Consider the following 16301-nt stretch of genomic DNA (forward strand, 5'->3'; position numbering starts at 1 on the left):
TCTCCCACGTTTTCTTGAAGTTTAGTTGCATACAGTTAGCAGATGTCCATGCGACGATAGATCGGACCTTATCAGCTACCGAGTTGCCTTTATTAGCGCTCGATTTTACTGGAATACATAAAGTTAAATCAGCAGCAAATTTCGCAAGCAAATTCTGATTTGGTGCAATGGCCTACTATTGTTGACCATAAAAGAAAATAATATAGGGCCTAAAACTGTCCCCTGAGGGACACCCCTATTGATATTTCAATAATCCGTAACAATGGCATAAAGAACAACTCTTTGTTTTCTATTCTGTGAAAATCTAATAATCCAATTGGTCACGTATGGATTTATATCAAGTGTTTTCAACGAAGAGCAGAGAACATCATCATCGCCAAAATCTCATCTAATCTTCGCTTGGAAAAAAAAAGAAAAGCTAAGCGTGGAAACTTTTGTTTATTAGATGTGAGTAGATGATCCTGTGCTAAGCTGACATTTACAAGAAAGCAAACCCGCCTTTTCCATTCGATATTTCTTGGTCTTTGGTTTTGTTTTCCCCAATGAAAGCAGCATCGATTCCCAATGATCAAAGGTACTTAACTTGGTCTTCAACAATCGACAAAAGAGGTGAAATGACAATGACCAAGGGACTAGAAGAGAATCCGTGTTCATGAATTTGAACACTCTAGGCAGCAGTTGAAAGATTAAGCTCTTTCCAAACCCCTTCGGTAGCTGTCTGAAAACATCTCTCCTTCCCACAATGTCCTTGATAAGAAGGTTTTGTTCAGATTTTAATTAGCTGACCGGAAACATAGCTAAGCTTTCTCTAGCGCCTGTTGGAGGTCGTCCACGCACTTAACGTTCTCTACAACCTTGGCCATATTGTGAAAGACTTTTACTACAAAGCGAAGATTAGATTCTAACACGCACAGAAAGCTACGTAAGCGCCAGTTGCTCGACATACCTGCGTGCCCTGTGCAACAAAATAACTTTAAAGGATTGGCAAAGTTTCAGTCACAGCAAATTATACAAAAAATTTAGAAAGATTTAAGCTTGCATCTCGTTCGTTTAAAGCGACATATCAACGCCTGCAACCATCGTGTTTTCTACGAACCTCGCAAACTTTTAAACACGCTCTCTTGTGATACCTGCGAAAGTATTCAGTATAATTTCCGGTCAGATTTTTGCGGACAATCTGATCGATTTCTCTTACATTGTGTGCTGAAACTGAAACTTTTCACCCCGAGCAAATCTCCGTCGCACGGCCCAAACAAACATGACGAGTAACTGAGCTTCTTGTATATCTCCGTGTTAAAACACACGAAAGGACTCTAAAGGACACTTCACTCTGATTGGGCAGAAAAACACAAAGATTTTCTGGCACCAATCAGATGCCAGAACGATTGCGACCTTTTGAACTAGTCTTGTAAGACAATGTCCCCAGGGGCTCTTCTGCCCTAACTTGAAATCGACTCACAGCCCCTGGGTCTCCGAGGATGATATTCAGCCATCTTGACCGAACAAGCTTGGTTAATAACACCTATATATTGGACACTTTCAGGAGCCCATCACATAATCATGATGGGCTCTTGACACTGCAAAGAGTTTCTACACAATAGACCCTTTTAGCTTCCTGATCACGTGGTCTGAAATGGGGAACAAAACATTCAAGATGGCGGATTCTGTTGTTGAGCTAGAGTCGCACTGTTTAAAATCCTTGGAAAAAATCCCAAAAGTATCTTTAATTACAATTGCAAAACACTTGAAAGGCTGTGGAAAAATGGGGTTGGCGAGAAAGGCTATAAATTCTCTACAGAAAATTACATACATGATGTTTTTGTCAAAGAGGACAACCGTGGATCGTAAAGGCCCTCTGTTTTCCGAGCCAAAGGAAAAGCGAAGCTCCTCACGCAGTTATTAACTGAAGATCCTAACTGATCCGAAAAATTTAACAATCTGAGAAACTTAACAAAGTGCACTATGCACATAAGTAATGACCCTTACAGCTTACTCATATTTGCTTACTAAATACAAATTCATAAGTGTTCAAATGCCTCGCTCTAAAGAAATGTTTTATACTTAATGACATTTGTATCTAGCTCAGTTAAGTATTTCTGATTTTACGGTACAAAGCATTATATATATTTAATAAGGACAAGCATTCACTGCATCCAGCATCCCTACTGTAAAACATTTTAGCAGCTCTTGAGAAAGTTCAGTTTTAGTTTCTTCCAGCACCACATGTTAATCATCCTCTTCATCAGTTAAAACAGGATTCATGAAGTTTGTAAGCAAGCAACAAACTGTCCAGACTTGATATATGGTACCCAATGAACTAATTGGTATTCTTGTGTTAAAAATGAGAAAATTTCTGACTTTTCCTATAGCTCTTTCTACATGAATCCTGTGTTTTGCAATAGATTGTGTTCTGATGACCTCATTCTCATTAAACTGTTTTTTCTTTTTAAAAGGGAGGAACATTCAATTGAAGTCCTATTTTCTTTAAGTCTTCTTCAATATCAAAGCCTTTGTCTGCCATGATACTATCACCATCATCAACTTGTGACACTTGTTTTTCGCTTGACAGCAAGTAAAGAAATCCACTTCTTGTGACAATTTGCTTATCCGATATTGATCCTGTGTATAACTGTGACACAAACATAAAACCTCCCTTTGGATCAACACCTACAATGGATTTCAAAGTGTTTGTAGATTTATAATTTGAGTAACCTTGGGATTGCACTACAAGTGAAGATGGGCACTGAATTTTCAACTCGGTGCAGTCTATGATTATGATGTTTTTGGGATGTTCCTCTTTGAATTTTTTGGGTATGTTATCCAATATAACCCTCCTGTGGGGCCACACTTTGAGAGCACCCAGGCGGATGTACAAAAAGTCGAGCCACGCGATCAATATATTAGAAACTGTTGCTTCTGAAACTCTAAATTTTGTGGCTAAGTCTAAATTCGTAAGCCCCAAGCGAAGTTTCATAAGAACTAAAAGAAACTCGTCTTCTATCGCTAGAATATGATTTGTTTGAGTGCCAGAGTCTGACTCTGAATCACTGCCACCGATTTGTGCAGATTCTTCCCCTGAATCATAAAACAAGGAGGTATCAATACTCTGGTCTTGCTAGCTTTCGTTTTCCAGTATACGATACTCTTTCTCTCTCCCCCTGGAAGTACAAATTTTAAAACCCCTTGAAATTTCTCATAGCTATTAAATTAAGTAAGATGATTGAAATAATTCTCTTCTCGTGCTTGTGTATCGGCTAGATCCAAAAGAACTCTCAGTGAAAATATGACGGTGATCGCACGGAATCTCAACAATGATTAATTTGAGTAGCATGATTAACTTGAGTAGCCCTTGAAACGAAATCTTCTTTATCTGTTAAATCGAATTTCCCCTCACCCTCTGAAGCAGTGTCAGTTAGCTCCGATTCTAGGATAGCATTAAGCTTTTCGATCTGTTTTTTCTTCTCAGGAGCGATCGCTCGGGATTTGTTTTCGACCAACTGAACAATGATGGGCAAGCTTCAGCTTCCAGTCTTCTCCATTTTGTGTCAAAGCACACAAAATATTCTTGTCGGAAATGTTCCGAACAAACTGTGGTATATTCTGAAACCCTTTAGTCTTTTTAGGATCTCTTTTAATTCTTGAAATACAGACTTTGAAACGAAACAGTAACAAGCTTTAGCAGCTGATCAACCTCATCAAAGATGTCACGAAACTGACATTAGGGAGCTTAAGCAGGATAGACTTCGGGGACGACGCCGCCGTCAGATTCCCGACGGCCTGGGTTTGACGTCGTCGCTCTCCCGCCAAATGTTAATTTGTTAAGCACGGATGCTGTTTTGCCAGGACGCGGCCATCCTCTGTTCCTGATATACTTTTGTTTCTGCTCCGGTTTTGGACAGTTTTAAAGAGTTTCGTCAGACCCTTCTTGTCTATTACGATGTTGATCTTATTAGTGATGAGGATTTTATGATCTTGTACGACTCGTTTTCCTCACGAAATCCAGATTTTGCTTATGATTCGTAAGATCGCTTTGACTTGGATAATATGAACGACGACGAATGCATAGCCGAATTTAGAGTGAGTAAAAGGGATCTTCCAACACTGGCTCAAGTTCTTAGGATTCCACCGTCATTTCAACTTTCGCAGATAAATAATTTCCTAATAAGCTCACTTACGATTTTGGGGGAGCGTTGGTGCTCGTTGCATCCTTCTCCGTGGCCATTTCTATCTCCAAAAACTGTCTCAAAAAGGCACAAACTGCTCTTAAACTAATCTAAAAATATCATTGAACATCGATTGAAATCGTGTGAACCACATAGAAAAGTTGAAAGAAAACTACAAAAGCCACGAAATCTCATAAATCACTCACATTTCATGACGCCGTCAAATACCTAAAACTCACGTCGTCGCCGGAAGGAGGACGTCGTTTCGGTCGGGGGTATGTCATGCGCAAAGGACCTAGTCCCAAATCTCAACTGCTCATTGACGGTGGCGTCGTCTTCAAAAGTCCTCCTGCCTAAGCTCCCTATTGTATTGTCTATATTTTTAAAAGCTATAAAATTTCGCTCACCTTGACGAGTTGTTTATCACTGGGAAAACCATGAAAAGATAATACTTCGTTAGCGGAGTTATTGAAGCAATTATACACACAGCAGTAATGCACCATTATCGAAACTGAGTCGCACGAAATACTTTACATCTCTTGAAAGCGTGTTTGTTTACCCATTTCGAGTCACGTGATCAGTTGATGACATATGAAGCTAAAACGGTCTATTGGTCAATACACAATTGGTCATAAATATCTGGTTTGTTATCTCTGGTAAGGTTTACCATATAAAAACTCAGGTCATTGATAAGGTTGCACGCCTGATCAAGACTTCAAGTTGAAGTTGTAAGTCTTGCTCGATACAACACCTCGATTGCTACCATGCCAGAACAACTTGTAAATAGGTGAAAAAGACCGTCGAAGGTACGATGGTTACACTCTACAAGACAAACCCAAACGCTGCGAGCCAACTGTACATACTTTTAAAGGGAAAGTACGGTCTAGAAAAAGTTTGTCTCAATTACAAGACTTTTTCCTCAGGAGTTCGAAAATAACTGCCATTTTGTCTAATTTTCTTTGTATTAGCGACAAGAGCGCTTCGAAGTCGCCCATTTTTGCAACTTTCGTGGTTAGAAAAACGCCATCTTGGATATTACGTCATGGTGACGTAGCAATAGTCAAACTTAGTTCGGCACTTTGTCCTTGTTGACTAGTTTGACCTTTTGCGACAACAATTTCTAATACTCCCGATAGTTGAAATGAGGTGAACTGTCCTGTTTTTGATTGTCAAAATACATACTAAAATTCAAAAGGAAAAGGTGTAAGCCTCTACAAGCTACTGGAAAGTAAAATATTAAAGAAAAGTTAGCCGGCAAAAATGACCCGCGACGACGGCTTGCAGAACCCCGTACAACCTTAGAACTTCCAGAACGAAGACTTCCAGCGAGATATACAGGCATGTAAGTTTTCCTTGTTGACCTTCGCTTCGAACTGAAAGCTATGCTTACCTTTTCCATATTCAACACAGCTCTCAGTTATTTATTCTACGAGTTTTTTCAAACCATTTTATAGTAAGCGAATAAATTGAAGCTCGTAATGGTGGTACACCGTGTGTGGTAAATTTTCAGTCGCCACCCTTGATCAAAGCCGATTTACAACATCATGCGCTTTTCCAAGCGGTGTATAAGTATATCTTGTCTTTCCTAAGTCTGTTATGGGTCCATCGAGTAATTTTTCTTTACCCCAACAGTCACATTCTCCTGCGGAGAAAAAACTACATGAAATTTAATACATCGCTAGCAAATTAACAAGACAAACACGTCTACAACTAATACAAATAATCCTTCGTCAGGCAGGCGCCCATATTTCACTATATCATATCGATTGGACACGATAAAAATAATATGAAAATATTTTTGTTTTCGAACCAACTAGTTGACGTAATTATGCAGTGCTTATGCTTTCAAAAGAATCGATAGTTTCATTTGAGCTTCAATTATATTGAGGTAATTTCTAATGTAAACACTGTATGACAGAGGTGATTTTCGGGTGCGCGTCGAAAATAACAAAGCTCTACTTCTCACAAGTCGCGACATTTCAAACATTTTAGAACAAAAAATACTGCGTTGAAGATAATTCTAAGCAATAAAGATGAAAAAAAACTTTTCAGATTGAACGTAAATGCTGAAACAAACAAAATTTAATTCATAACAATTAACTTCTGCCTTTTGTCAGCGTTATTTTTGGCAGCTAAGTGTTTGTAATCAATTTTGTCAGTGTTTACGGATACGAAGAATGATCTTCAAGTCTATCATTTCTAACTTGTTGCATGCCAACTGGGGCTGATCTTAGTTCCAAATGGCTTGTGTTCCGTTATACACCGAAGCTGGGTTCCTGTAACTGCAAAAATATATAGTTCGTCTCATTCCGAGGTAGCAGTGTAAAATGAATCCGTAGCGGGCACTGCGGTCTTCTTTAGCAAAGTAACTATCACTCCACAGCTAGGACTTCTTTGAGGAGCAAACCTTTGCCTTTCAAATTGAGTCGGTGTACTAGTAAATTTAATTCTTAGGAGGATACATTCTCTTTTTCCGTAGGTTTCTCCTGACAGTTGCCGCAAGAGAACCACTCGCGATTTGCAAGACGTGAGCGACTGAGCGGGTCAAGGCTTCTTCTTGAAATTCATTTTCTTGACTTTCTCTCTGTCTTTCTCCCCAACAGAAGTATCTCCTTCCCCTGATGACGAGCCATGTTTCGTTTGAAACATAAATAGAGGTACTACATCCTCTAGCTAGATTAAAATCCAAGTCGAGAATTCAATAGCTGGCGCACCCATCGCTGCACTTTTCCTAGTTTACATCCACTTCAGCAAGGGATATAATTTAGCATGTTTGACTATTGCTACGTCATAACAAAGATGGCGGATTTCAATTTGAAAATGCCGATTTTTGGAACGTAATTGTTCGCAACTAAAACGCTTTTCGCTTAAATGAGTAGCCAGTTAGGACAATTCAAGCAGGGAACTTTTGATCTAAGTAAACTTTTTCTAGACCGTACTTTCCCATAAATAACGAACTTCAACTGTTCATAACAAGTTCATTTAAATTTCGATTACGTTCTTTGCATTAATCAACATTTTTTCGTCACCAATAGCTAGCATCGTACTGGCAGTCTATCCACAGGGTGTCAGTTGTATTCGAGTGATTATCGATGACTCAAGTTAATGCATCCAATAACACTCGCGATGTTGCTTGTGAACAGAGGGGGACATTGGGGGGTACCCAATACCGCAATACCGTGCTAAAAAATGGCAAATACCGAAATACCGCGTCGCAAATCGACTTAATACCGATACCACATATTTTAGTTACATTTATAATCGGTTCCGCTTACTTCTCGTTGCTTCCATCTAGCGCGTTTAATTATCTACGGGATTTATGCACAAAGATGTTTTTATTTTTAATATTTTGGTGGTTCGCAAATTTTCACTGAAAAGTAAATTTCATTCGGTCAACCTTTTGGTAGGAGTACAAAACGGAAAACATGAAGAGAGGTGTGATCCCTATTACAGTCCTAATAGTGAATAACAATTCTCTTACCTTAAAACGGTTTTCTAAAAGGCATTTGCATGATGGCGTCATTATTACTACAACCGGTTTACATTGTTCACAGTTCCCTATTTTCCCGTGAGACCGTCGGCATGTAAGACTTTGCGTTGCCTCCTAAAATCTCCGACACCTGCTCCCTCGGTACATACGAAACCAAGATGGCCGCCAGCAACACAAAGCGCTCGATCTCGACGGTCTTACGGAATAATAGGGGACTGCGAACCGTCTACAGCTACTACTACTGCTTGAATACACTTAGTTTTCCCTTTCATATCAAATTTGTTAATTCCAAAGCGTGATATAATAAATTTAACGCTCTAACTTGCACAAAACAGGAAAATCGTAAAGGATTCTGGTAGTAGTGGTAGTGGTAGTCAAAACACGTCATCACGCATATCGCCCAATTTCCGCTCAAGTATAGGCCAGTCTATCTGTAGCAGCATCGGACGAATGCAAACGTCTTTCAGTACAATAAACGATTATTAAATCGAATAACTCTGCCAAATTGAGATCGTGCACCAAGGAGGAAGTTTGCTGCCCTTCCGATTTCCCCTTGAAGAGTTCCTTGAAGTACTGGCGCACTTTCATAAGTAGTATCCTCAATATCCTCATCACTGCTAGGATCGAACTCATCCACCAATTCTTCATCTGTTGTATCATCTTCTGCTGTTGGGGTATCCACTGTTTCGGTGGCCTTGGCACCTGCATGTTGCGCAGAAGTGATGGTGACCGGGTTGTCTAATGCGACACACTCTCTCTGGTGCAGGAATTCTGGTAGAGTACCATTGCCATTGGATGCAACAACAATCTCGTTGTTAACTGTCAAAAATGACCCACAAATGGTGTAATAATTTACCATTATGTCTAAAGACTTCTAAATATTAACTTTCATTGACCTTTATGTCTTACTGTGTTTTGTTTTGCGTATGGTATCGAAAGGAAAGCGCAATAAACTCTACCGCTATACCGTAAACAATCATACTTCACCGAATACCGTCATGAAATACCGCATATCGCAAGGCTAGAAGATACCGCAATACCGCACGTTAAAATTTAAATTACCGAAATACCGCATGAAAAAAAGCCCAAAACCGCAATGCCGTAAACCCCCATGTCCCCCTCTGAACAGAACTTGATATTCACGTAAAAAAGATATCAGTTATGCACAGCGCGCCACGAGACAATTTTATTTGTTGGTAAAAATACTCAGCGATACTACACGAGAAAACGTCTAATAAGTTATTTATCATCCAACACGCCAAACTGTTATTTCAGTGTGGGCAAATTTCGAGGATATTTATTTAGGGGGAGTGCGTGACAGAAGTATGCGAAGCTGAACGGAATTGGCGCGTTGTCGTGTCGCTGTTTCTTTTTTCTTCACTAAATGAAGAAATTTCTAGGTCGTCTAGCTGTTTTTCTTCGTTCGATTCATCTAATAAACTTGGATGAAATAAACTTGGATGAAATAAACTTGGATCAAATAAATATTTGCCAGCCATTCTGACTCTTCGTCGTCAGAAATATGATTCAAATTGTCCGCCATTTTTTTTTCCTAACTACAATCCAATTCTTCGCTTGCGCGATACGACAAAACCTGTTTAACCGGTACTCTACAGTACAAATACCGCGTGATATTTGTACTCGTCTATGGCGTTATTTGTACTATACGAAGTGTACTTGGATACTAAATATATCTTATTAGACGTTTTGTTGTGTAGTATCGCTGAGTATTTTTACGAGTTGTGCCGTATTTTGAAGAGCCCGTAGGGCGAGTCAAAATACAAATAACGAGTAAAAATACTCAGCAAAACTACACAACAAAACGTCTAATAAGTTATTTATTATCCAACACGCCAAACTGTTAGCTCAGTGCGGGCAAATTTCGCGGATATTTATTGACGGGGAGTGCGTGACAGTATGCGAAGCGGATCGGAATTGACGCGTTGTTGTGTTGCTGTTTCTATTTTCTTCCTTAAATGAAGAAATTTTCTGGTCGTCAAGCTGTTTTTCTTCGTTCGATCCATCTAATGAACTTGGATCTATATTTGCCAGCCATTCTGACTCCTCGTCGTCGGAAATATGATTCAAATTATCCGCCACTTTTTTTTTTTTTTTCGTAACTACAGTCCAATTCTTCGCTTGCGCGACACGAGAAAACCTGTTTAACTGGTACTACAGTAGACGAGTACAAATACCGCGTGATATTTGTACTCGTCTATGGCGTTATTTGTACTCGTCTAGGTGTAGTTGGATAATAAAACGAGTTACAGATAGTAAAGCTGAATCTACATTTTGTTTGTGTTGGCTGCATTTTTACCGATGACACTTGATCCGTAGTTGATAAAGATGTTCCTATTTGTGACCCTCCACAGGATTTCCAGCATAATGGTGATAACAAGGGCACGCGTGCGCTTACACGCCACGCTAAGCGTGATATGTGACACGCATATGCGCATTTATTAACAAGGAAACAAAGAGTGTCACGGTAGCTTTTGTTTTTCAAGCCTTAACACGCTCAATCTTTTATTTTCAACAGCGTGTTAAATGACACGCTTCGTAGCATGTTAAAGTCGTGCGATATGGCACAGTAGCACGGATAGAGTTGTTAGGCAACCGAAGAGGTTAAGCAAGAAAGCCTTTAGTTTTAGAAGTTGCTCCGCACATTGAAAGAATGGTAGCAAAAAATACGGCTTATTTAAAAAGTTCTTCCTAGCACAAATGCTTTCACCGTACGCTGACTTCAAGGAAAAAGACAGCCTATGTAAAAAGTTCTTCCTAGCCAAATGCTTTCACCGCACGCTGACTTCAAGCAAAAAGACGGCTTATGTAAAAAGTTCTTCCCAAGACAAATGCTTTCACCGTACGGACTTCTAGCAGGGCCTAGCGACAGTTTGACGATTCGATGGCCCGTTAAATATTATGTTCGAGCAACAATGTGTTCAAAAAGTATTGTTTAATAGAGGATTTTGCGTCAAATCAAAGTTTTTCAGAATTTTCAACGTAACGCTGCGCAATTTCTTGCCATGAAGGCAAGTAAACAACGATCTAAGCATGATGAATTTTAGCGCGTGGGCATTTTACATATAAGAAATTCGTACGTTTTTCGCTTATAACAGAAAATCAAAAAACTGTTTTGAATAAATCTGTCATCCCGAAGTATTTCTTGGCCATTTTAGTATTGCTACCTTATTAATTGATTCCATGGAACTTGAGATTTCACTCACGGACAAATTTGCATATTCCCGTTTGAAATATGATCCACAGGCTCATTTGCACACATGCGAAAATATTTAGCGAGTTTTATCTTTAATCTTGATTTTTTGAGAGTAAAACGAAATATTCACCTATCGCTTTTTTCGACGAAAATAAGCTCTTTAATTAGTCTTCTTTCACTGGAGCTTGTTTTTTGGAAAAGATGATTTTAAAAATTTACTGCGCATTGTGTTTACTTTCTTGGTTTCTCCAAAATTTTGACTTTTCGCAGGTACGTGTTAGATCGTGTTACACGTAAGTGTCAATGGGTTAAACTCGATCTTGCTATAAATTTCCGCGTTTTGAGAAAAGAATAATGGGTTTCGTGTGACAAATCTTGATTCATTGGAAGATAACAGGTGAAGTTTACAACATGAGTCAGTGATTCGATGATGAAAATAAGTTAGGAATGCAGGTTTTGCTTTAATGGAGATAGGATAATTTTTCGCACGTGCAATCTCTTACAGATGTTTTGATCTGACATGGGTATTATTTAACACGCGGGATATTTCACACACCAGAGTGCAATATGACACATCGACGACAACTTGGTTGACTTGAATACTACAGTTAAGTACAAAAATGGGGAAACGAAAACACTACACGGAGTCGACAACACACTGTCGCTGGAAGACATCAAAGATCAAGACTTCGAAGTTGTAAGTCTTGCTCGATACAACATCTCGATTGTTCCTGGAACAACTTGTACAATGGTGGAAAAGACCGTCAAAGGCACGATGGTTACCCTGTACGAGACAAATCCGAACGGCTCGAGTCAACTGAATATCAGCAAAAAGCTACTATCATTTGTAATCACTTTGTTTGTGTTTATCAATACATTTCGTTATTCGTAGTTCAGTCCATGAAGCATCTTTAAGCTTTTTTCAAGCAAGTTAGTTTGGTTGAACTAAATGACTATATGCGGTCGCCATTTTCGCAAGGATTAAGTTGTTGTAGGATATGATTCACATGTAGGTATTTTAAATATATATTCTCGTTGTTTTTGCTGAAATCAGTGTTATGTTACCAGTGGCATTAAAGTCATAGTCGGTGAGGGATTGTCATTTTCAAGTAACATTTATGTAGGACTTTCAAATTTATCCGGTAAAGATTGAAAAAATATGCCGGATCTGCTCGCGTGAGAAAACACATGTACAATTGATATTATAACATAACCAAAGTAAAGCGCGCGCTCTGATTGGTCAATTTAGCGTCCCCCATTTGCCCATGGGTGTACGCTGCTGACGTGAGCAAATGCAAAGACTATTTTGCACGCGCTTGTTTTTTCTGGTCACGTAAGATTTGTTAAATAAAAGGGAACTCTTTAGCTACAATGTATCAATGTTAAGTTATAAAACAAATGGTAAACACCACACCGTACACTATTGAGTTATGGATGCACTTGGGAGGTTTGCTAAGCACTCAAGAAGCTAGAGTCGCTCTCGGCTATCGCCTCGAGCGACTCTTACGCTTCTTTCGTGCTTAGCAACCTCCCGCGTGCATCCATAACTCAATAGTGTACGCTGTGGTGTTTACCATTTGTTAATTGATGACGTTTCAAGTTATTTTCCTTAACGAAATCTTTACCTAAGCTGCCTTCGATCAAGGAGACAAAGTGATGCGGTCCATTTCGCTAAGAGCCTGCTCATTCCAAGGTCAAGAACTACTTGTTGATTCATCGAAGTCAAACAATATTTCCAAAAACAACAGAAACAACAATGGAAATAGTGATAAAAGTTGTATTAAATCAACAATAATCATGACCATCATCATCGTCATTATTCTCACCAATACCAAGCCAATAATATACGATAATATAATAATATAACCGCAGTTCACACATATGTTTCATATGTTTGTTGTTGTTTGATTTATCATCTACGGGTTTATGTCGAATTAATTTGATGGCCTGCTCCCAGTTGGCTTGTTAGCTCAATTGGTAGAGCGCTGCACTAGTATCGCAGAGGTCAGTGGTTCGAATCCCGTACAGGCCTGAAATTTTTTTCAGGTCTGATTTTCACTATTGCTCAAATAGTGCTTTACTGCGAAGGATCGTGCTCATATACGTCTCATAACCGCAGTTCACACATATGTTTCATATGTTTGTTGTTGTTTAATAAAGATATTGTCCAATTTTCGTTACCTTGCGATTTGATTACAGAACTAGAATATTTTGTATGACAACGAGCCCAAGGTTTTTTATTTACTTTTACGTATTAAAATAACTTAGGTTATTGATAGATTGACACTTTAACTTTTTTTTTTCCAATATGGATATCTGTCAAGATTTACTGAACGTGAGGAAATTATAGGAATCCTTATTCATAGTTTAGAGCCAATACAGTAAAATCACAAAAGTTTACATTTGAAATTGCAGCGGTCTCAATGGACTAAAGCACCAAAATCCAAAGAAATCTTTATCATCAATTTCGTTAAGATAGTTAAAGACTTTTTTGGCCCTTTGGGTACGTATCATAAGTATTAGGCTCCGGCGTTTCAGCTTTTATTTTACCTGTCATAGGTATCCATGCTCCAATTCCTTGCTAACGCACCTCGGCCATAACAGGGATGTCAATATACTAGTTTTGATCTTGTTGACTGAGAGATTTTGGAGTTGAGCATGTGGGTAAGGCAGGTTCGAAATCAAAACTGTTAAATCTAATTTAAAAAATTTCATGTTGTAACTGTTTTTTTTTTCATTATTATTTTATTCATTTATCAATTGATTCATTTGTTGAAGGGGTTTTTTCACGAATATTTCATCTTGCGCGCAGATATAGAGCAAAACCTATTCGAAGTCATTTCAGTTGATGAACGTTTTGATATAGCGGCTGATACTCCGATAAACCACAGAAGTCGGCGACCTGTTGAAAGGAAACGTTTTCGAGTTACGATGTCGACGAGATTAGCTTCCAGTCCATCATTTAGTTGTAATTTCCACGTTGGCTAATCAAACCTTGCTCTGTAGCACAAGCTATAACAACTGACTGGGCTGCTACTTGAAACTTGTTACACGTCTTCTGCAGTTTGCTTCAAAAATTGTTCGTCAAATCTTATTTGCGGAGATTAGCAGCTCGTATGAACACTGACTTGTTTAAGTGGTTGCTACCCACGCGTTTCACGCAACGGTTATTTTTCCTGCGTCAAACGTAATTAACTTGCAAAACAGTGAAGGGAAAATCAAAAGAAGATCTGGCTTTCACACCGAAGTCCACAAAGATGCGATTAACCACAGTATTTCTTGTTGCCTTTGTTTTTATTTCGATGGTGGAATTATCCGAAACAAGAAGTAAATCAGGAGGCTCTAAAAGCTCCAGAACCAGTAGAACGAGAGGGAGCTCCGGAGGGTCTAGCTCAAAACCTAAAATCACCCAAAACACACCGATCAAAGCCACCTCAGTTCACTCCCAGTGATTGTGGCATAAACTAAACTGGGTTCGCGTTCAAGCACATTCGAGAGGGCCGTCTTTGCCTATTTAGTGACCCGCTACGCGTTCAGCTGCGCCCCAGTGTATTGGTAGGGATATCCAATGTACCAGAGTTATGTCTTTATCCCAGAGGAAAGAGCTGTGAGGGTGATCTACGAAAGCGAGAGATTGTTGGATAACGAAGGAAAATTGTGTTTAAAGATAACAGCGGGGAATCAAACCATGAAGGAAAGAATTGACGACAATTTGGTTTACTTGAATACTACTGTGAAGTGCAAAAATAGAGAAACGAAAACACTACACGGAGTTAACAACACACTGTCGCTGGAAGACGTCAAGGATCAAGAAGTCAGAGTTACAAGCCTCGCCAAATACAACATCACGATTGTCACAGGAACAACTTGTACACAGGTGGAAAAGACCGTCGAAGGCACGATGGTTACACTCTACGAGACAAACCCTAACGGCTCGAGCCAACTGAACATAAATAAGAAGCTCCTTTCAATTTTGTTTGCGTCGTTTGCAATAATCAACAGATTTCGTCACCAATAGATAGCATTGTACGGGCAGTCTATTTAGAACGTCATTTGTATTTGAGAAATCACCAATATGAGTTAGATGCTTCTCATATCACTCGCAAAGTGGCTTGCATATAGAACTTGGTATTTACATAAAAAAATATCAATTTTATCAAGCCACGCCATCAGATAATTTCATATGTTGTTGAATATAATGAGTTTCAGCTAGTAAAGCTAAATTTGCATTTTGTTTGTGTTTGCTGCATTGTTACCGATGACACTTAATCCATAGTTAATAAAGAAGTTCCTATTTTGTAGATACAAACTTCATAGGGCGTTTGTATTTGCTGTTTAACAAAATTTTGTTGGCCTAAGAAAACCTATGCGCGACTGATATTGATTACGTTGCAAGTTATTTACCATGACGGAATTTCTATTTGTTGCTGTCTGCGAAAATAGGTCGGTAGATAAAGAGCCGATTCAGTTCACCGCGTAATTTGGTTTTATCAACTGAGTCAATGATGTATGTTGAACACTTTCAGGAGCCATTATATATACTGCAGAGAGTTTCTACAGCTGACTTTTCAAGTGTACCTTTCGTCAAAGCAAAGGGCTTATGCTCAAAAAGTCAGGTTTCGAAATTTTACGGTGGAACATTTGCATCTTCATTACAGGTGATAAAACCAAATCCCCATAGTTTGTTTAGAAATTTGCCCCCTTCAAGTTATTCAATGTACTGCTTAGCATCTCAGCTCGATGTCTTTAGAGCCCCTAAATAACATCTTTGCAGACTTTTTGTTATAATGCAGCGAATAGAAAGCAAATTTTATTTCTCAGCTTCTTGAGCGAATTTTCTTTAAGAATGTAATGAGGTGAGACATCACTCAAACTCTCCCTCCCCTCCCCGCCTTGTCCAAACATTTTCTATAAAGCGAGGTGGATCGATCAATTAGGTGCAAAGCTCTGCCGTATAGAAAGCCTTAATAGGGACCTTAAGAAACCACGACGGCGAGGGCAACGAGGACGAGGAAAAACAAGAGATCTAATTGGCAGAACAATAGCTCAGCACGTGCGTTTTGAAACTTTGTACATTTCTTAGCCGTCCTATGCAAAACAACAACGTGAAATCGCCAAAATTTGCGTCGTCTGCGAACCGAAACCGCGACGGCAAATTATTTTAATTTCCATTTGGAACTCAACGACTACTTTATACGTCATGCTGAGGTTGAGCTGTGGCGCTGTATGAGACAGTACGCTCCTGCAGCCATTTTTGAAATTCTAACTAAGAGTAGAAATTCATTTTTTTAATCGAAGTCTTCCTTGGCGTCGCCGTCGTGGTTTCTTTAAGTCTCTAAGAAGAGAACTACGTGCACGTATGTGCACTTACACTGTAATTTACTAGCAGCCTCCATTTCATGCAGAAAAAAAACGCAATAACTCGCCAAGATAT

The 16301-nt window shown here is 39.1% G+C and overlaps 2 pseudogenes; one reads left to right on the forward strand and one right to left on the reverse strand.

The window, feature by feature from the left end:
* Nucleotides 1-992: 992 nt before the first annotated feature.
* On the reverse strand, nucleotides 993-4666 carry LOC148723691 (uncharacterized; annotated as a pseudogene).
* An 8333-nt stretch (nucleotides 4667-12999) lies between these two features.
* LOC148723692 (uncharacterized) lies at nucleotides 13000-15181 on the forward strand (annotated as a pseudogene).
* The last annotated feature ends 1120 nt before the right edge of the window (nucleotides 15182-16301 follow it).

This window comes from Stylophora pistillata, chromosome 9, assembly GCF_964205215.1.
Source record: "Stylophora pistillata chromosome 9, jaStyPist1.2, whole genome shotgun sequence".
Classification (NCBI taxonomy): Eukaryota; Metazoa; Cnidaria; class Anthozoa; order Scleractinia; family Pocilloporidae; genus Stylophora; species Stylophora pistillata.